General features: G+C 43.4%; 1 protein-coding gene across 2 annotated transcripts in view; it reads right to left on the reverse strand.

The window, feature by feature from the left end:
- The window catches only part of Plekhg1 (pleckstrin homology and RhoGEF domain containing G1), a 216321-nt gene extending 212836 nt beyond the window's left edge, over positions 1 to 3485 (reverse strand). For both annotated transcript variants that reach the window (XM_076926785.1, XM_076926784.1), the window contains exon 1: positions 3297 to 3485. The gene's annotated coding sequence lies outside the window, so the exon portion shown is untranslated. The remainder of the gene's footprint in view (positions 1 to 3296) is intronic.
- Between the last annotated feature and the right edge of the window lie 18559 nt (positions 3486 to 22044).

Here is a 22044-nt window from a genome sequence, read left to right on the forward strand (position 1 = left end):
CTGTCAGTGAGTTCTACTTGGCACAGCTACCCGTAACCCTGAATGTTCTGATGGATCGGGGTCAACTTTGCATTTTATCAAGAGAGATTGATACAGGAGGTCTGGGATTAAAACGCGAGTATCTGAGATGCCTGCTACACATCAAGTCTAAGGTCACTTAGAGAGACTGTAGAAAAGAAAAAGTTGTTTTGGTTGGTTTGTTTGTTTGTTTGTTTTTTCCTGTCTGTGCCTGAATATGTAAACGTTTTGCATTAGAAATCACATTTTTCCTACGTCAAAAGATTATTATAATTTTTTTTTGTCTTAAAGAGTGAACCACAGCCTGGTGTGGTTACACTCACTAGTAAGCCCAGCTAAAGTGGGAGAATTGTGAGTCCAAGGTCAATTTGGGTTCCATAGTGAGACCTTATTTAAGAAAATTGGAGAGAAAACCCCCAAAGAAACAAATAGTTTATAAATATGAAAATGTGTCCCCATACAGCTGTCACTTTGAAGCACGAAAGACAGGTCTCAGTCACAGCTGAGTTCAACCACAGCTCTGCCAACGGAGAGGCTCTAGCAAAACCCCCACCCTCAGGGGTCAGCTTATCAGCAACTGTCATCCTCAAAGCACGCCATATGTGTGAAACACTTAATATGGATTACTCCATTCAACCCTCAGTCCAGCTCTGGAGCTAAGGAGCATTTTCTGAAATATATGCAGGAATGGGGGAAATGAAGAAGGAAAGATGAGAGAAGTCAAATAATGTTTCTTCCTTTGGTTGCTTGTTTGTAAATAATTGTTACTTTCCTTAGTCATAAAATTATCCATGCCAGCTCAGGGTCCCCGTCTGCAAGCTGACAGGGGCACTGACAGGAGCTTCAAATTCAAGGGCTAATCCTCCAATGCTTGCCCCTAATCGCTCTAAATCTCTGAGACTCAGAGGCTGGTCCACATCATCTAAGAGCCATCCTGCTTGAATAGCCTGGAGATCTAATCATCTCTGCAGCAGGATTACAAGGTGACAATTGTTTCAAAGACCCAACTATCAGCAGTAAAATGAAGAAAAAACCACACAAAAGGGATTGCAGCACCCAGAACAGAGTATAGATAGAAACTGTTTTTAGTTTACTATAAAGGCTCAAAAGACTGTGGTTACTCAGTCATTTTCCCATTGTTTTTCCATGTCAGAATACAAACTAGTAAAGCTGAATTAAATCACCAAAAGAAATCATTACCGCAAATGAGCGGAGTCTTTGGTTTTGAAAAATTAGGCTGGCAATTTCTATGGGTTACAATGTGATCATTGAAGGATAGCTGTAGTCTCCCATGAAAAGTTTAAAAAGGTATACATATGTATGTATATATATATATGTATATACATATGTATATATAATAGGATATATAATATATTACACATATTTTGACATTATATATTATTATATATAGTTTATATTTTATATATTTATATAATATACCAATATATAGTTACATATATATATTTATATATCATATATTATATTATATATTTATATATTATATTATTTATGTTATATATAACATATTAATATATATTAACAATCATCTATACTAAAGGCATTGAGAAAAGTGTACTCACAGGGGAAGGACAGGTACAGACAAATTTTATCAAAGAAAGGCAGATTTGAGGAGCAAATTTGACTACCAAACAGCTGTTCCCATTCTTGCTTTGTTTTATCCTTTTGCAAAAGGCTTTGGGGGTAATCTGTCATGCAAGAGAAATGGAAGGAAGGTCACACAAGGATTACTGGTGGGGACCCACTTGGGAAGGAAGCCAGGGAGGTCCGTGAACTCTGGAAAAGAAAGTTTCTTCCTGGTACGTTTTAGTGGCTTGGATGTGGTGCGATTTCAAGAGGACAAAAAGCTAAGTCAGGAATCAGGAAGCCAGAGTCACAGATGTTAAAGGGTCAAACACTAACCCATCACTTTTGTATAGAAGTGTTAACTACTGTAGAATAAATAAATACCCTGGATTGGAAGGGTTAAAAACCAGTTAAAACTATGTGGTTCATATACACTGCTTTATCAGAGAGGAAGTCGAAGCTACCAGGATTGCTTTTCCTCACGTCCCACAGCGCAAGGCTAAAGTTGAGAGGTTTTAGATCTTTGACACGATAGGCTTAGGTAAGTTTTTTAACATCAGTTTAAAAACAAAACAAAACAAAACAAAATCCATCTATTCTTTGAAAGTATGCGAACCCCAGAAACTGAGAATTCAAACAGGCTGACTTTAACCCTTCACCACAGGTTTTAATGCAATCTAAGCCTGGAACTCAATTAAACATTAAATCTGACCCGAACTTAACATCCCGGCATCCTACGTGTTTTGTACCCAGTGTGTATTCAGTTCGTATCCAGAGTGCCTCAAATCCCCCCAAACAACCCTCCCTGGGTGACTGGGCTTCCTGAGAAGATAAAATCGCTGTCCCCAGGGGCGTCAAAAATAGGTGCAGTAGCTCTAGCCACCTGAGGGTGGTACAGAGAGAGCGCAAAGAGCCGCCAGATCATAATGAAATTCCAGGGCTGCACACACGGTCAGCTTTACACACACTAACTTCACACAGCACATCTAAGGCAGTCACATCATTGTTTCTCACGAACGTCGTGAAACTGAGCAAGCCAACCACCCTCTCCTCCATCGGGCGTCCTCATTTTTCTGACTGCAGAGCTCTGAGACTCCATGGGGACACAAAGAAGGGACCAGCTCTAGCAGTCACCCCCGGGGCCTGGTGCCACCCCCCCCCCCACCAACATTTCCTCTGGCCAACAGTCCACACAATACCTAGTAGCCAGCTAAGTACTACCCCGTGTCTGGATAACGGATGGGCCACAGGTTCTAGACTTCCCGGATCTCTCCTATAAAGCGCTGACTTGCTGATTTGGGGGCGCCCACGCCAGTTTCAGTCCCCCACCCCCACCCCCGTTAGGCTGCGCCTGGCTGGACCACACAGCACTCCCCGCACTCGCGCCTGCATCCCTGTTGGGGTGTTAGTCCAGAGTGTCCTATTTGGGGACAGTTTCGCTGGACTTGGGAGCGCGGGTGGCACCCGGTGCGCTTCAGTAAACTTCGCGGAGCTGCAAACTGCAACCGGGATGGCTGCAGCAAGAGGCGGGAGCGCTGGGCTGGCAGGTTCAGGCTGAGTCGAGCTAAGGGCAGACTAGGGGACTCCCGGGGCGGAGGGCAGCACCGCCAACGACCCCATTAGTTCCCTCCCTGGAGCAAGCTCAGAGACACCCCCGACCCCAGGGCAGGGCACTGCGATCCCGCTCGTCCCACCTGCAGATTCGGGCGCGTGGCCGAGGTCCTCGGCTTCCCTTGTCTGGTCCCTGGAGTCGTCCCGGCAGCGCTTACCGGAGAGGGGCGGCTCCCGAGCGCTGGCTCTGCGGTGCGCTGCGCTCCAGCGCCGGCTCCGGCCGCCCTGAGCCCTGCAGCTCGCCCGGCTCCACTTCCTCTTTTCCACTCTGCTCCCGGCGCGTCCCGCCCCGCCCCGCTCCTCCGGCCGCTGCCGCGGGTCGCGGTCCCCGCCCGCCTCCACCACGGGGCCCTGCGGGAGGACCAGGCAGAGAGGAGGAGGCAGCTCAGAAAGAGATTAAGCTTGCTCTCTGGAGCTTTGCCAAGACAGCAGTCAAATTACAACCTCTAGGGGGAAAGTTTTCTTTTCTTTTCTTTTCTTTTCTTTTCTTTTCTTTTCTTTTCTTTTCTTTTCTCCTCTTCTCTCCTCTCCTTTCTTTCCTTCCTTTCCCTTTTTCTTTTCTTCTTTTCTCTTTTCTTTTTTTCTTCTTTCTTTTTTCTTTTCTTTCTTTCTTTCTTTCTTTCTTTCTTCTTTCTTCTTTTTTTTAAATCTCTGCTACTGTTTTCACAGAAGCAACACTTTTTTTCCCCTTTCCTTCTACGGGCTGTTCAGGTACAGCTAAGCCTTGGACGTGCCCATTTCCTAGAGTGCTCTGAAATCAGATCTGAAACGGTTGCTTTGCATCCAAACTCGAATTTCACACTGTAGCTTGTGGGGTCTCAACACTAAAAAAGGGGAGAAGGGGGCTTACCGGGTTCAGGCATCAGTACCTCCACCACCCCAGTGAACATACTGGATGACCTTTGATTAGAGAAAGCAAAAGTGGAAAAGGAGGCAGAGACCTTTGTGACAGCCAGATGTTTAAAGGCACCGATATGGTAGGGCAATAAAAGCAGGACCTCTATCACAGGTGCCTTCGAGGTGACGTTCTTTGTAAGACTTGGCACATTTCAAACAGGTGTGTCAGATGAGCCTGTGCTTCACCAGGCCTAGTAAGGCACAACTACACACGCTTTGCTGACTTCTAAGAACGTCATCTCCTTGTAGTACACCACATTTTATGAACTCTTATGGCTCCGGGTGATTTTTTTTTTTTCATACATAAACAATTCATCTTTCAACTTGTCCACACTGTGAGTAGCATAATGAACTCTGGCCATCCTGCTTGGTGTCCCCTGGGATGCAAGTCATTCTTTTGTCCAATATATAGCTACGTCTGCTGTGATGAAACACCATGACTAAAAGCCAAGGGGGGAGGGAAACCCTTGCCTTCCATGTCCACATCACTATTCATCATTGGAGGAAGTCAAGGCAGGAACTCACTGCAGGGCAGAACCCTGGAGGCAGTTGCTAATGCAGAGGCCATGGAGGGGTGCTTCTTACTGGCTTGCTCAGCCTGCTTTCTTACAGCACCCAGGACTACCAGCCCAGGGGTGGTCCCACCCATAATGGGCTAGGACCTCCTTCATAAATCACTAATTAAGACAATGTCCTACAAGCTTGCCTACAGCTGAGTCCTATAGGGGCATTTTTCTCAGTTGAGGCTCCCTCCTCTCTGAGGACTCTAGCTTGTGCTGACTTGATGTAAAACAAGCCAGCACAGATATACTGTATGCACTGTTATTCACTATTAGCTGTCTGGTGCATCCGATCAACTGCCGTGCTATCACACTGCTTGTGTTTCAGTGAGCCCTACTTTACTTACTGATGGTCCTGGAGTCCAAGAGTAAGGATACTTAGGCCTTCTATTACATTATATTGTTAGAGCTGTTCTCACTATTCTCTTAATATACTTACTTTATAAATTATCGTTTCTCATCAGTAAGTATGAATGGCAAATGCTACGTTGTGTATGGTTGGCTTCAGGTACTGACTTGGGGTTTTAGAACATACACACCCAGGATTCAGGAAGACTATACATCAATCCTGTGAGCTGGCATTAATCCTTCTATTAAGACTCAGGATTCAGAGAAGCCATTTGGTGAGTCTTGGAGTACTTGGAGAGGAAAGGCACAAAGCTGGGATTCCCCACTCTCTCTGAGTCTTTCCTCTCGGGCCCTTGCAGGTCTGAGCCCAGTGATTTAGTAGGACACCACAATCTAGTGACAAGACAAACTCTGCTTGCAAACTCTGTATTTAGCTACTCTCATTGGGCAAGTGACAGTTCTGAGCTATGGGGCTAGAGAGTTGTTATATTTCCTTCTCAGTCTTCTGTTTTCCTGGTTGCCTCAATTTACCAATGAGGCAGACTGTAGGAACCAACAGAAAGGACAACAAAGTCTCATCTATTCTGTGTGCCAAAGCGTGGACTAGGAACCCAACTCACATGTGGTTCTCAAGCAAATATTCCTTGCCCTTCACATGATTTGAACAGTGTCTCCTGGCTCCCCTGTACTGTTCTTTCGTGGGTCTAGTTCATTCATGAGTGAGTGCCCAACAGTTACTCTCCTCTCCCAAGACTCAAAGATTGATGACCCTAGATGGCTGGATGGGTGGCTGGATGGAGCAGAATGAAGGAGCTATGAAAATGCTACTGTGTAACATTTTATATTAGCAATCTGGTACTCTTCCCCCTTTGAGGAAAAGAACTAAGAAAAGAGCTTTCCTGGAGCATCTCTGGTAGTGGGACAAGTCATTTGCTGAGAAGCATTCTTAATATTCTGGTATCAGCCAAGGTCAAAAAGGAGAAACAGAAGCCATTTAAAGACTTTATGAAAGAAGGGCTTCAATTAAAACACACACACACACACACACACATACACACACACACATACACACACACCACACACACACACACACACACACACACCACACACACACCACACACACACACATACACACACACACACACATACACATACACCACACCACACACACACACACCACACACCACACACACACACCACACACACACACATACACACACCACACACACACACATACACACACCACACACATACATACACACACAAAGAAGGAAGAGGAAGAGGAGGAAGAGGAAGTAGAAGTGAAGAGGTAGGAGAAAGAAGAGAAGAAGGAAGACTCAAATATGAGTGAAGAGCTGAGAATCTTGAAAGGAGACAGTGAGGTACTCCAGAGATCAAACACTTCAAAGAGACACCACCCTTAGACTGGAGGGGCGGGCAGACTGGGCGTGCTGGAAATGGAAGCCTGTGAGAATGGGAGATGAAGAAGCTGCCACAGAACAGCTGGCAGGGAGGAGACATTTACTGGCTTTCTTTCCCATCATTCAGGTCAGTGTCCTCCTTGACTGACCTTTACTGACAAGAGAACTTGGGGTACAGTCTGCATGCAGTCCATTGCCCCACATCAGGGGAACCTGAGCAAGAGAAAAGAAGGAAGGAGAGAGATCTGGGAAAAATGGTTCAGTAGGTAGAGTGTGCAAGCATGAAGACCTGAGTTCTGACCCTCAACATCGCCTAAAACTGTTGGGCATGGCGATTTGCATCTGTAAACCCAGTATTAGGGAGGCGGAGACAGGAGGATTCCTAGAACTCACTGAACAGCCAGTTTAGTTGAATTTGGGAGTTACAAGTACAGCATGAGACTATGCTTCCAAAATATGGTGGAGCATGATTGAGGACATCACCCATTACTGACCTCTTACTCTCAGGTAGACACATCATGCACCCACAGGAAAACTTGCACACATACGCACAAACATGTACATGCCCCACACACAGAAACAGAGAGCTGCAGAAAGAGAAGAGCAAGAAGGCTTGGAGGGTGACAGGCCCAGGCCTGGTCTATGTTCAAATCATACCTTGTTCCCTCTCAAGGAAGGCTGGGTCTGTCAATTAGATGTCTGCAGAAGAAACACATTTGCTTTCTGAGATTATCAACCGTCTCCGGTAGCATCTTATTTATTCCTCAGACAGAGCTATTAAGGCAGGCAGACATTGTAATCCACGAAGTGGCAGACCTCTAAGGAAGTTTTGGGAGCTTGCTGGTGTGGCCAAATGCAGCTACACCAGGCCTAGAAGAATGCAAACATAGCTCTGCAGGTGCTTCCCAGTCTACCAACTAACTCAGCTGTTCTGAGGAGTGGCGGCCAGCATGACATCTGCAGCAGATTCTCTTAACCAGGCACAGGAGGGGAGTGATATTTGCAAACTAGGTTTAATGGTTCCATCATGCTATGCTTTAATTTTATGACTTAAGATGATAACCACATCATTTATGATGTTTATAATGACTGTATTGAATTTATGATCTTGCAAGATCAGAAAAACCATGTCTACTGGAATATAGATAGAACTCTTCAGAGAAGGCCCATGCAGCATTTACCTACTTTTTTTTTTTTAATAGGAAAAGCTATTTTAATTTCAAATTTAGACTTGTGAGTCTTAAAACGGTTTTTTTTTTTTTTTTTTTTTTTTTTTTTTTTTTTTTTTTTTTTTTTTTTTTACAAAATAGAAATTCTCTAAAAGCCATAGCACCTGCAATTCCTGCAGTAGGAAAGCAGAGATGGGAATGTTTCTACTTCAACCCAAGCCTGAACTATGCAATGAGACCCTGTCTCAAAGATAAGTACATTCTAGAGTATCTTGGCCATGAAAAAGTTGATGGTAAGTGTCCTGTGGTGACACTTTAGGAGTGCGTACTGTGGTGGTTAATATTGTCAACTTCATAGGGTCAAAAAAAATCACCTAGGAGGCACATCCCTGGGTATGTAGGTGGGGGGGGGGTTATCTAGATAAAGTTAATCAGGTGCAACGTCTCATTCTAACTGTGGGGGCACCTTTCCGTGGGCTTTGGGCCTGCTCCGAATTAAAAGAGTAAAGCAAGCTGAACACCAGCATCCCTTCTTGAGGGCAGATGCAATGTAGAGCCTCAAGCTCCTGCAGCCCTGGCTTTCCTTCCATGATAGACTGTATCCTTGAACTGTGAGCCAAAAATGAACACTTCTTTCTGCGAGTCACTCTTGTTACATAGCTTGCCTCGGCAAGAAGGAAAGTATTTAATACACGTCTCGTGGAGAGAATGTAAGCACGCCTGTGTAAAATGAAGTGCGTTCAAATTCTCTTCAGCCAGGAGTAGGCAACTGAGTGTAACGCTCAGGTGGGTAGATTCATCAGGACGTTCTGTCTCCTCATACTGCGGTTGTAGAGAAGACTCACAAGCTGTATTATCCTCAGAAAAGCAAAAGGTCAAATAAGAAAAGTTTGTTGTTCTTAGACTCTTGCTGAACCAAACCTAAAAGCAGGTGGAGGAATTTGGAATCTGGAAGAAATCTGGATTCTAGAGGAACCTAGACGTCCTCCTCCATAGGAATCTTCTCTATTGCTATCCTGCCTCGTTTAGGAAGAACCTAAACTCTCCATCACTGGTAACCAAGAAGGTAAAGGCCACGTGTCCACAAGCACGGCCACTGACAGAAACAAGGAATGACAGAAACAAGGAGGGAACAATTTTTTGGTTTGCAGATATATAGTATAGGGTCCTTTGTGTAGACAAGGCAAGGTAGTGATAATAGCTGGATTGGAAGTCTGTGGTGAAGGCTTGCTCACTTCATGCGGGACAAGGTCAGAAATGGGTAGAACTTTCAAAGGTCTGCTTTATTGAGCCACTTCCAGCAGCCAGGCCCCACCTCCTTAAAAAAAATAAACATCACGACCTCCCCAGCCAGGGAATAGCGCTCAAGACACAAACTTCTCAGGGTCATTTCATATTTAAACCGTGACAAGATCCTTAAGGATATGCTATTAAAGCAACGCTGGACAGTTTATCGTTTTGCCTCACAGTTAATGTTTTGTTCCCAAAGCGATTCATTTGGAGACATTGACCGTCTGTTTGAGGAGCTATTTTCTCAATTGGCTTTGTAAAAGGGAGACATTACCGCTATGGTTTTTTCTTTCTTTCTTTCTTTTTTCTGAACAATTATGTGTTTAGAAAAGCCCCATAAAATATCAGTACACCCTCTAGCGTCAATTGGCCCTTTGGAAATGTGGGGGAGGCTGCCACATGGAAGGGGGTGTCTATTGTTTGGTGGTAGGATGGAAGGTCCCCTTGAACTTTCACATTGTTTAGACCCTCATTCAAGACAGAGAGGTGTTCCACCCAAACTCCGGAAGCATCTTGAACACAGGGTGAGCACCCCTTCAAATGGCGTTTTAAATGTAAATGCCCTTAGAAGCTAGGACAGTAAAAAGCAAGTATCTTCTTAGCAGGTCAGAGTTGTCAGGTGTGGAGCACACATGAAGGAGCTGGAGCTCAAATGCCCTCAAATAGTGTTTTAGCAAGGAAAGAAAAAAACAAAAAACAAAATTAAACAACAAACAAACAACCCTTACATCAATTCCCAGTCACTTAGGTGTGAGTTTTCAAACAAGGACAAAAGGTTTCTCAGCTCCTGCCCCCTTCCTCCTTCTCGTTCTTGTTTTCTTAAAATACATACAGTGCAGTCAGCTGAAGGAGATGAGGTTTTCCCTCCCCTAGAATTCAGTGCTATGATGCTGAAATGGGGGGGGGGGGGGAGAGACAAGACTACCTTTACCCATGAAAACTTTAAAGTAACTTTGATCTTTAGTTCTATAAGCCAGTGACTTACAAATGGGATGGGATTTTTTTCCCCTCAATATTTTGTGGTAAATTCACTTCTGGCAAGTTATTTGCAATGACGCTTCGGCTGCAGTGGGGACTGCCATGGTTGGGATAAGTGTTCCCTGAAGACCTGATGTGAAAGGGTTGGTCCCAAGCCTCTGGGACTTTTGAGAACCCTTTTGATAGATGGAGCATAATGGGAGAGCTTTGGGACATTGGGTGTCTTTAAGAGATTAAAAAAGTGTGACTGAGGTTTTTACTGTACAAAGGTGGGTCATCAAAGACCACCGGAAAGTCCAGTCTCTTTAAGATGTTGGCAGAGACAGTGCAAGACCAGTGAGCTGTGTCCCATTCAGTGGTCTATGTATGAGTATCGTGGGCAACCCAGACAACATGTATAGACCTTATTTTCTAGCCAGAGTGCAGCGAAGGAAGGAGGACATATGTAGGGATTGGTTTTCCATTGACTGATACAAATATGGAGAGAAAGGTTTTTAGCCTATAGAACCCTTGTATGTTGCGTCTGCAGATAGACTTAGAGGTTGCCTAGTTCTCTCTTCTGTCTTCGGGCTTAGTCTTATGAAAGAAGACGTTCACATTCAAGATTTTACTGTACAGACTGCAGACAGAAAAGAAAAGGGACAGGTCACTATAGGGGATAAAGTGACCAGCAACGGGAAGGGGTCAACCCTGTGTCCATCCTCATCCAAGACCACCAAAAAGAGGCAGTGTCCCTCCAGGTACGTCTTAGAAATAATGATCTGAGGCTGCCACTACAGTATCTGTGACAACTCATTAACTAGAGGAAAACTCTAGATGGAAAGATGCCAGAGGAACCAGGCTTTCAAGGTTGTTCTTGCATTGACTGCAAAATGTTGCTTAATGTTTAGGGAAGAAATGGCCTAGTGTGTGGTACGTGTAGCAAGTTCAAATACAGCACTTTCAAATGTCAACACTGCAAAAACATGCCCAAAAGATTTTTTTAAATGAACTTTAAAAACAAAAACAAATGTTTAGGCATGTGTGTGTATGATGTACATAGTCAGGTATCTCTGGGTACATGAGTGTATGCATGTACATGTATGTGTGGAGGCCAGGGGTCAACTTGGGCAACATCCCAAGCAGCTTGGATCTGGAGGTCATGAGTTTGGCTAGGTTCACTGGCCAGCAAACATCTCTGGGGCTCACTCATGTGGCTGGATGGCAGGCCTTTGGGACCTTCCTGTCTCTGCCTCCCACCCAGCTACCACGCCCAATGTTTTACATTAGCAGAAAATATGTGGGCTTGTTTCCTCCTCATGTTTGTGAAGCAAGTGCTTACTAACTGAGCCAGCTCATCAATCACCACCTACCGGACTGTTTACTTTTGATGGAAAAAAAAATACTGTTACTGACATTTTTAAGGACCTGAAATGTAAACAGAGTTTAATAGTGAAGGAGGAGGGGTCTACTGGCAGGTATGTGAAGCTTGGTCTTGGAGAAACAGAATGGCAACAGGGGAGTGTTGGTAAACTGAGTCATGAGGGGACAAAGATTCACTCTCCATGCCACATTGGAGGTTCTCATTGTGAGCACTGGGGTGCCACCATTCAGCCCTGACATGTCTTCCTCAAGCGAAATGGCCACACTCTCTGATCTGCTAAGATATCCTACTGAGCTAAATTTTGTGATATGTGCAAATTAATGATAACAATATCTTAAACTTATTTTCTCCAAATCTCTTTATTAGGAAACCCAGAAAAATTTTATTCATATATTACTGATAGCAATAAAATAGAGGCCATACTTACTAAATATTTAGTAAGTATCTAGTAAAATATTTACTAAAATAGAGAGTATGTGATATACTTAGGAATTACTAAGAATAATGATGTGTAAATATCATAAATTTTCTTTCATTTGTGCTTCCTAAATTTTGTACAGTGGCATGAAATCATATATATGCACATTAAATATATAATACATAAGTACATACAATAAATAAGTAATATTGTCTAGAGAAGTGAAGGATACTAAAAGGAGGGTGTCAAAAGAGAGAGGAGAGTAAGATATATAAATATGTATATAGATATATATCTGTAAAAGTATTTTAAAAATAAGTAAATAAGTAATGTAAAACTTATAAAAGTAGAAAATAAAAAAGAATAAACATTTCTCTGTCTTGTTTTTAAAGTCTCACTTTGCATCTCAGGCTGCTCTCAAAAGTCTGATCCTTTTCTTCTTCTTCTTCTTCTTCTTCTTCTTCTTCTTCTTCTTCTTCTTCTTCTTCTTCTTCTTCTTCTTCTTTTCTCCTTCTCCTCCTCCTCCTCCTCCTCCTCCTCCTCCTCCTTCTTCTTCTCCTCCTCTTCTTCTTCCTCCTCCTCCTCCTTCTTCTCCTTCTCCTCCTTCTCCTCCTCTTCTTCCTTCTTCTCCTCCTCTTCTTCTTTCTCCTCCTCCTCCTCCTCCTCCTCCTCTTCCTCCTCCTCCTCCTCCTTCTCCTTCTCCTCCTCCTCATCCTCTTCTTCTTCCTCCTCTTCCTCTTCCTCCCCTCCTCCTCCTCCCCCTCCTCCTCTTCTTCCTCCTCCTCCTCTTCCTTCTTCTCCTCTTCTTCCTCTCAAGTGCTGATATTGTAATCCTGCACTGCAAGGTCCGACAAAATATTTTGGCTACACATTGATTCTTCAGTGTGTGTTCAGTTAATTTGCCCTAAATATTCACAATGACATTTTACATTGATTAAGGACTGGCCGACTTACCTGTATTTGCACTATATATCACTCTTGGGAAGGATAGAACTAACATTTTTTTCCTGCCACAGTCACATTTGTCCATGGATCTCTGCCTCTCACCAGTCTGTGTTCCTCCAGCTTTCCTTCCTGGCTTTAGATTTCTGCATTGCAACCCCTTTGGTGGGTCCAACCGCCCTTTCACAGGGGTTGCACACAAGTCATCCTGTATATGTGATATTTACATTACAACTAATAACAGTAGCAAAATTACAGTCATGAGGTAGCCACTAAATAATTTTATGATTGGGGTTCAGCATAGTGTGAAGAACTATAATAAAGGGGACAGCAACATCAGGAAGTTTGAGCACCACCGCTCTAAAACTTAACTTTATTATGAATTACTAAAATCTTCTCTCTTGTGAGCAATTCTCTTCCAGCCTCAGTCAGCAAAGCTGATTCTGCAACCTTGACACACAATGTGTGCCTATGTACAGGTAGGAACGCCACTCACTTTGGGGATTTTGTAATAAATTAAGGCATAAGACATTTAATTTTTCCTCCCTGAATTTGTTGCCTTGAAAAAAAAAAATAAGCCCACTCTGAAACAGTCAATGTCCTTGTTTTTCTGACTCTCACTTGTGCAACAAGTGACTTACATACTGACATAAACAATGTGCTAAAGATCTAGTCAGGAATATGAGAGAAGATGGACAGCCCTGCAAATCATGCTAGGCCCCAGCTGCCTGTGTAGGTTGAATTCCTTTGGGATGCCATTAACCAAAGACCCGCCCACCACACTGGTTTCAAAGTAACTTTTTTTTTTTTTTTCCTGTAATTACAGAAAGACTCCGGTCCTGAAGAATCCAAGCACAGGATCAATTTCCAGCAACCCAATACTTGCCTGAGCTGACTGCCACATTCCTAGCAAAATGTTTGATCTCCTATTTCCTTTAGGACATGGACCCTTTCAATTTTCAAGAACAGAACCGTCTTTTAAAACTATTGTGTCCGCTTTTTTTTTTTTTAAAGAAAGAATAAAAAGAACGAGAAAAATAATCTTGATAAGGATTAATGAAATTTACAAGCACATCTGTAACCACATAATTCAAAATATAACACCTAAGAAGAAATACCTTCTCAAACATACCTCCTCAAATGCTGTATTTCTTTCATTCTGTTTTTCTTACTCCAGCTTTGTGGTTCCAGGTCCCCACCTGGAATATGCTTGCACAGCTAACAACACACGTCTGAGTCCATATAGCTCAGTGCAAATCCAATCTGTGTTACAAAGACTGAGACTAAGATCCAGGGAGTAAAGAGTGAATCCATGGGCTTCTCCCTTGTCAGGAAACTAGCCAAGTGGCCTGCCACCTTCGAATTCTCTGTCCCTATTGGAAACTCTGGTCACAGCCCTTTTATATTATAAAGTATACAACCCTCCCAGATAATGCTGTCCTGGCCAGAAAGGAAGCTATTCCTGGCTAGTCACACTGAGCCAGGCAGGTGGTTTATCAGGGTGTGCATTGGAAAAAAAACATGCCTAATTAAATGGTAACATTGTTCAGACTTGTTCAGGCATTAAGTGGAAAAATGCGGCTGAGTTTAAAAAAAAAAATCACCATTGGGGAAAGACTCTTATACCATTTGGGGAAACGCAGACTTGATTAAGAATTAATTCTCTAATTTATAACCTCTTTTAACTCTGTCGCAAGGAAATAATCCACCCATTACCAATTAGTGTGGTACATGACTCAAGTGGAAAGATATAAACATTACCACATTATCCAAACCCAGATGGAAAGCTGAATTTTATAGGTCAGGGACAAAGAGATCATCTTTAAGAGGTCACATCCCCTAAATTATGTGTTTCGTGAGTTTTTTTTATACCAAAGGTGCAAAGGCTCAGTCTATTATGCTACAATGTTTTCATGTGTGCATTCACGGCTGCATAAGCTGTATCTGAAGAGTCAGCCCATAAAGCAACTGCATTCACTTTCAACTGATTTCTTCTCTGGTGGCTTCACAGTGTTGTACATTTAAAGGGCCCACCAGGATGGTTAACAAAGGTGACTTGAACCTAGGAAAACTCACTGTCAGCTTAGAGGGTGCTAAAAAGGTACGGTATGCCTACATGTTCTTGTGTAGGAACGGGCTGAGGTGGACTTCATGGATGCAGGCATTAGCTACCCTTGGTGCACATTTCTGGGACCTCCTAGTGTTGAACAACGTTCAAAACCAGCTGCCTTATAGTCAAAGTCTATTAATCTAGCAGGTATCTTCCCACAGTGCCTTTTGTTATTAGTTTCTTCAAGCATCAATGTTTCTCTCTCACCCAAACTTCAAATCAAACCTACTCGTGTAGAATAAGCCTTCACTGGACATATCGCACATGTTTCTGTGCTTCTGGGTGGAATGGGCTTTCCTGGGTTCTATGAGATGAATCCTTCTCCTGGGAGATGCTCCAGTTCCAAAGAGACTGGTTTCCCCAAATACCACCTGAATGCCTAAACCATATAATGGCTATACATGCTACATGCAACATACCTTCTCTTGTGATGGCAGCAAGGACGAAAGGGCTTGGCCTTGTGTACTCTCCCTGTGTGAATATTGGCAGTGCTCCAGGGAAGCAGGTGAGACCTAGTTAATTTCATAATGGAGAGACTTGTGAATACATGCGTTTGTACTTTCTGCAAAGGCTCAGCAAACGAAATTTATGTAATTGAAGGTAGTTATTCATAAAACCAAAGTGATTCATTGATGGATTTGCTAGTTAAAGCCTTTCTGGAAAAGTGTTTTCTACTAGACTGCTGGCCAACTGGCAGATGTTTAGGGGATAAATCAGCTTAGGCTGGATTAAAGGAGACATCCTCTCCATATCTGCTTTCTGGAGAAGCAGGTCCTCTGCACCTGCTGATTTTGCTCTCTGGTACCTTATCCTGTAGGGCTGAACTTGAGTGCAAATCCAAGGAGACCCAGAGCATCTAGAGAAGCTTTTCAAACCTTTCTCCAATTAACTCTTTCCTAGGAGATAAAAGAAAATAAAAAGGAAAGAAAAGAAAGGGACAGAAGAACAGAAGAAAAGGTGGAAATCAGAGAAGTGTTCCCGGATGACTAATTGGTGGCCTTCTTAGAATTTATCTTAATTGGTTTTTCAATTACAAAGACATTTTAGTTAGCTTACCTTTCAAATTAGCATGCAAAGTAACAGGTTGCCTAATGGCAGTGAGTAGGACTTTTTTGCTGACTGAATTCTGTTGTGAGAAGGAGTGAGGCATCTTGGGAGCAGTGGCTTCTCTTGGTTGACTTGGTTGCAGCTGCCACCTAGGAGGAGATCTGTGGTCGGGGCTCTCTGTGTGAGGAGGTGAGGAATACTGGTCCATGCAGCCCATCAAGTGAGAAGTGGGTCTAGCGTGATAGTGGGAGATGGTGCTTTCCAGGCAGGATCTTGGAGGGCTTTTGAGTGACTGACAATGTCAAGTGTTCACTGAGAAGGCCCTATGGTCATGTCTTGGGCTTGATGTAGGGATACTGGAAGCAGAGGTATGTCATTTAGAGTTACCGAGGGAACCCACACATGCTGGCTGCTTGGAGAAGCCATCCCTTGCCTACCTGAGGGACAGCTAGATTGCCTCAAACAGCAACAGTAGGAGGCCTCCCGTTAACAACATTTGCTGAGTCCCACCTCTGTGCCAGGACCACTTGAGGCACAGGTGACATGGTAGGAGACAAAGGAGCACTGTTCCTGTCCTTATGGATTCTCCTCATAATGGAGAAAGCCGACCTTAGTGAGGTAATGTCTGAATCATTATAAATTAATAACTGGAGAAAGTAAAAGATGATATGAGACAATCTACAGAAAATTAACCTAGCACTATGGAGGAACATTGCCCTTGAAACTACACTTTGAAGGAGGGGGTCTCAAGGATAAGTAAAGTTAACATGGCAGAGGAGAAGCGGAGACCCAGAGCGTGCCTGTGGTATCTACACTACTGTGAGGCAGTGGGAACAGCCTCGGGACCCTTGCAGGGGGAGGGCCTGGGTTAGAGGCTCTTGCCGGGAAGGAGGCTGTGGGCGCTTCGTTGGAGTCATTGGTGAGCAGCAGAAGGGAGGTGACTCAGGTAGAGTTCCAGGTCAGTGTGCTGTAGAAACATGGAGCAAACGGACTAGCGGCTCTGTGACCCGCGGAGTGATGCTTCATCTGGACGATTATTAGTTTCTTAATCTCTACAAAGAGACCGTGCTTACATAGAAGCCAGGGTGGCCCCTGCTCTCTTACAAATTGGGTGACTCTTAGAGAAATTGGTTAAGTTTTTAGCTCTCTAACTTTTCATCTTGAGAGTGAGGATAACTATTCCTGTCAAGTCCCCTTGGCAGGTTAGTTATGAAGAGCAGTTTAAGATAAGGAACATGGGACTAGAGAGATGGCTCAGCGGCTAAGAGCACTTGCTGTTCTTCCCAGCATCCATATAACAGCTGACAAATTTTTGTGACTCCTGTCCGAGGGGATATGACACATTCTTCTAGCCTCTGGGCACTTCATGCATGTATAGCGTAGACATGTCTGCAAACACATTTATATAGATAAATTAATAATAATAATAGAAATAATAAAATTTATATGATCACAAACAAACATGTTCTAAAACACTGGGAAGGTGATATGAGGCACTCATAACAAAACCATATACTCAAGAACAGTCAGAGAGCGTGGTCTGGTAAACCATGGGCATCTAAGGCAATATTGTTCTCAACCTTTCTAATGCATGGCTCTTTAATATGGCTCCTCATGTTATGGTGACCCCCAACCATTATTGTCATTGCTACTTCATATGCTGGCAGAAAATACTAAATTGGGAGCTAATTTTTCTAACTTGTTCCGGAAAAAAATTTCTTTATTCTGCCTTCACCTACTTAAATCGATTTTCAATTGGAGCAAAGTTTTTCTACCTACTTGGTGGAAGATAAATGCAGCTGAGTCTCCACTTGCTTACTGTGGTTGTTTATCTCTCATGGTGCCACAGAGTATCATTAATTCAGAGCATGCTCTGGCTGGTCTCATCCCGGGATGCTATCTGTGGTGTCATGATATAGCAGAAAGTCCATGCCACATGCTGGTTCCATGTGTTCCTGGATTCCAGAATTGTCTGAAATTGATCTCTGTTCTTTATCAATCCAAAAAAAAAAAAACAAAAAAACAAAAAAAAAAACAAAAACCAAGCCTTTAAACATTAGTATTTCATAGTTTCTGAGGTTTCAGGATCTGGTCTGGTTCATCTGGACTCTTTACCACCGACCTTAGGTACAAGGTGTTGAATAGCTGTGCCCATATCTGAGCTTCTGGAAGAAATCTTTCCAAGTTCATTTACATAACTAACAGGATTTGCTTTGCTGCTGTTTCAGGACACAGGTCCTTATTTCCTTGTGTCTGTTGCAGAACACTGTCGTTTGAGCATGACAGCCTTTGTTGGAGTAGCTATGGCTACTTGGAGGAGAGTCCCAGGATCAGGCCTACTGGTTGTTGAGATCCCTCTCAGAAAGAGTAGATGGGGAAGGTCACTGGGCCCTTACCGGATGTCCCAGGTACTCTCGGTCTCAGGAGGTGCCTGAGTACATGCTCTATGGAATGAATTAAAGGAGAGTTGTCATGGATACAGCTGTAAGGATGTTGCTTTCCATGCTGGGGTGTGACTTTTGGGCAGTGTGCTTTGGGAGTCACCCTGCTTCTGTAAATAGTCCCTCATCTATGCTCTGTAAGTCCCCAACATTCCTGACTTCTTGAGGTTGGACTTTGGAGCAAACGTCCTTTGGTTTGTTGTTGACGCCTGTAAGGAAGTCATGAATGTTTGATTGCATCTCCCCAGGGAAAGAGTTTCTAAAATAGGCTCATTCTCAGCTCTTAAAGGCTCCACTTTCCTTTAAAGCCAACTGTGGTACAGCCAGTACTTTCAAATCTCTCCAGCTTCTACCAGTGACAGAGAGTTTTCTGTTTTTAAGGACTTCTGTCATGGAGTTGGGCTTTGTGAATAATGTCTCTATCTTGAATCTCAGCAGGGCCATACATCCTAGCAAAGTCATAGAGGTGACATCAGACTCACAAGCTCTGGGGATTAGGTCATGGGCTCTTCAGAGCCATTCGTAGAGTTCTACCACAGTCCTCAAAGTGACCTTGACAATGCCATCCAACCTCTTTCCATTTGAGTTTCCTCATCAATCAGCTTGATAGACAATTGTGTTTTAGGTTAAATAAGGCAGTCTCTGTGTCCAGCTCATAGCAAACGCACCGCAAATGTGAAGGCACATTTCCTGCCTTCTCCCTTTGGGTTTTGTCTCCTGGGAACCCAGATAGTTCTTCTAGCACCAGCCCAGGTCTATTAAAGAAAGGAGTAAATCCTGCCTTTTGCATGGCTCATGCCGTCTGAGTTCCATGCTACTTACTATATTATCCCTCTGTACTTGCTGGAGTGTATTGTATCTAGGTATATACCGAAAATCTGAAGAAAAGGAGAATTTTCTGGAATTCAATTCAGTCCCAGTGTTAATTTCTGGACACACACACACACACACACACACACACACACACACAGTCTTGGCAGTAATAGTAACTTTTTGGTGGCAACAGTGGGTAAGAAGAGGGCTTCAGTCTAATTGCTGGAGTTGAGTTTCATCTGCAGATTTTATGGATAAATTCTGCCAAAGCCTACTTGCTTTTAAGAATGCAGGACCCGGACAAAAGGAAACACACTCTGCTTTCTTCTTTAGCTGTGTGGATATAATAATCCTGCATTGTGATCCCTTGTGGATCCCTGTATGCAACAGTGAGTTTTTATAGAGTCCCCTTCTCTAGTAATATGAATTTCAACAAAGAGCCAGCAGCCCTTAAATCCATCAACTGGCCTTAAATCTCAGTAGCTGCTTTTCCAACCTTTCTAAGATTAGCTCAGTGAATGGACCACTGTGCTTTCAGCCGGGAGGTGGGGGGCAAGCACTGCCTCCCCCAAATGACCATTCTCCCCTAAATCAGTTGTATTTCCTCTGAAGTCAAAACCACACTCTTTGTAACTCTTCAAAGGCTATACAGGAGGGGGAGATGGGGGTGGGGTGTGAGCTGAGGCCTGCACACTGGCGTTAGGGAGAGAGGCGCCTCCTGCTGCAGGTGTCAGTGGCCTGTCAGCAGCTTATTGTCCGTCCCTCATCTGTCCAGCAAAAGACAGAGCCATTTCTGCATCTATTATTTCCCAAAGACTTATTTTCAGGGTTAAAGCATGAACAAAAAAAAAAATGCTTTGCATAGAGTGCATTATTTGATAATTATATCTTATGTGCTCTACCCCAGGCCCTAAGCCATGGATAATGACAAATGACATGGTCTCCTAGGAGGACATAGAAGACAGAAATGTAATGTATGCTTGTTCAACCAGACCCAGCTAGAGATCTTCCAGTTCACAGGCATTCTTTAGTCATTTCGATAAAGTCTAGAGGAAATGAAATCTTGTGAAAAAGAATGTTATATCTTGTTGAGTTTTTTTTTGGGGGGGGTCACTAGAATTCCTTTTCCTCTACCATGTGTAGGAAAGATCGTCAGATATACTTGTTCATTAAACCATCTTTTCAAAGTACCTGGGTGTTTTTCTTCATCAGTACAGACTTTGTAATATCCCAGGCTCATCTTTTAGCACATATATTCTTATTATAATGTTAAAAATGATTGTGATGAGGGTAGGGCATTTAAATAATACATATGCTGCTTCTCTGAAAATATTTCATTATATATTGCTTTCCCCTAGAGCAATAGAGTAGTTCTCAACCTGTGGGCTGTCAACCCTTTGGGGTGTCTCATATTAGATATCCCAAATATCAGATATTAGATTGCGATTCATAACAATAACACAATTACCATGATGAAGTTAGCAGCAACATCATTTTATGATTGGGGGTCGCTATGAGAAAATATATTAAAGGGCTGCAGCATTAGGAAGTCTGAGAACCACTGTCTTAGAGTAACGTGCATAATTATTCTATGAAACCGAGTTTTATTTAGTATCCAGATGATAGACACGTGGTCTAACAAGCTGCTGTCAAGCATATTATTAAAAGTTGAAAAGTAGGGCGTGGGGGGCAAGAGAGATGTCTCGGCAGTTTAGTGTGTTTCTTGTTCCTGCAGAGGATCCAAATTTACCCTCCAATACTTACACCAGGCAGCTCACACACATCTGTTATTCGAGCTCTGGGAGACCCATTACCCTTTCCTGGTCTCCTCAAGAACCTTGCACACACATACACATAAACAGAAATAACTTGTGTTGAAGCTGAAAATGCATAGAAGGACCACAAGTATTGTGGGATGTAATAGAACATGGGGGATGAGAAAGAAAACCTAATGGCTACTATTGAGATTTCTGTATTACTGAGAGCTTTGCTCTCAGTGTTATTTCACTTAGGGCAACACATACTTTGCAAATGGCATAACTTGTCAGCATCATACAACCTGAGCTTTCCGAATAAAAACACAAGAGTACTAGAACCAGTGGAACACACGTCTGAGCACTGAACCAATAATTCCCTATGTGCTATGCAGTGGTGTGTTGCAACATCCCTGGGCTTTCAAAACCAAAGAAGCTAGCTGAAAGGCCTTTTCTTTGGAAAAGGAAAACTCCGCCAGGCAAACAAGGCATGCACAGAGACCCTTTGGCTGGGCTTGGTTGGGGCCCAGCTACTGACAGGGTGTGACTCCACAGCCCTGTCACCACTGGCTTCTGACACTTCAGAGGGGCTGTCAGTAGCCACTTAGGGTAAGCTTTTGGAAACAGGCCTCTGATTATTCCATTTAGCCAGGGATAAGGTGATATGGAGAGGAGCCTGGGCAAAGGGTGAGAGCTCGGTTGCACGTTCTAGAAAGAACTGCATGGGTGCTGAGTGAGGCCTCCTGAGTCTCTGCTCCCTGCTGTGAGAATTAACAGACATCACCCCTGTGAGACACCCAGGGGTGGTGCTGCCTGTGTCTGTCACTCTCTGGCATGACTAAGGTAACAACCAAACTCATATCTTTGTTCTCTTAGATCTTCAGAGTCTTCATCCCCCTAGAGATAAATGTTCCACACGCATCTTCAACATTTTAGTATGGATTTTAAAGCAAAGCAGAAGTTAAGTGAAACTGGCGCTTTACCACTTGCAAGACTGCAATGATAGAGAATATAATTTTATCAAACTGCTGTGTCCTTTCATTTAGAACAGAATTTCTTGATGCCAACCTGTGATGTCACAGCCTAGCATCTGTAACCTGGCGACAGCTTCAGTCTTCCTTAGATGGAGAAGATGATCTTGGGAAGCCAAGGACTGTCTCACATCCAGAGCCAGTTTTGCATTTAGCATGTTGTTACAACACTGTCACAACATGTGACCCACTTGCTGATGAGACATGAGGCTTGGTTACACACAGGGATGACTTGTCACCTCACTGTAC

Source organism: Arvicanthis niloticus, chromosome 28 (genome assembly GCF_011762505.2).
Source record: "Arvicanthis niloticus isolate mArvNil1 chromosome 28, mArvNil1.pat.X, whole genome shotgun sequence".
NCBI lineage: Eukaryota > Metazoa > Chordata > Mammalia > Rodentia > Muridae > Arvicanthis > Arvicanthis niloticus.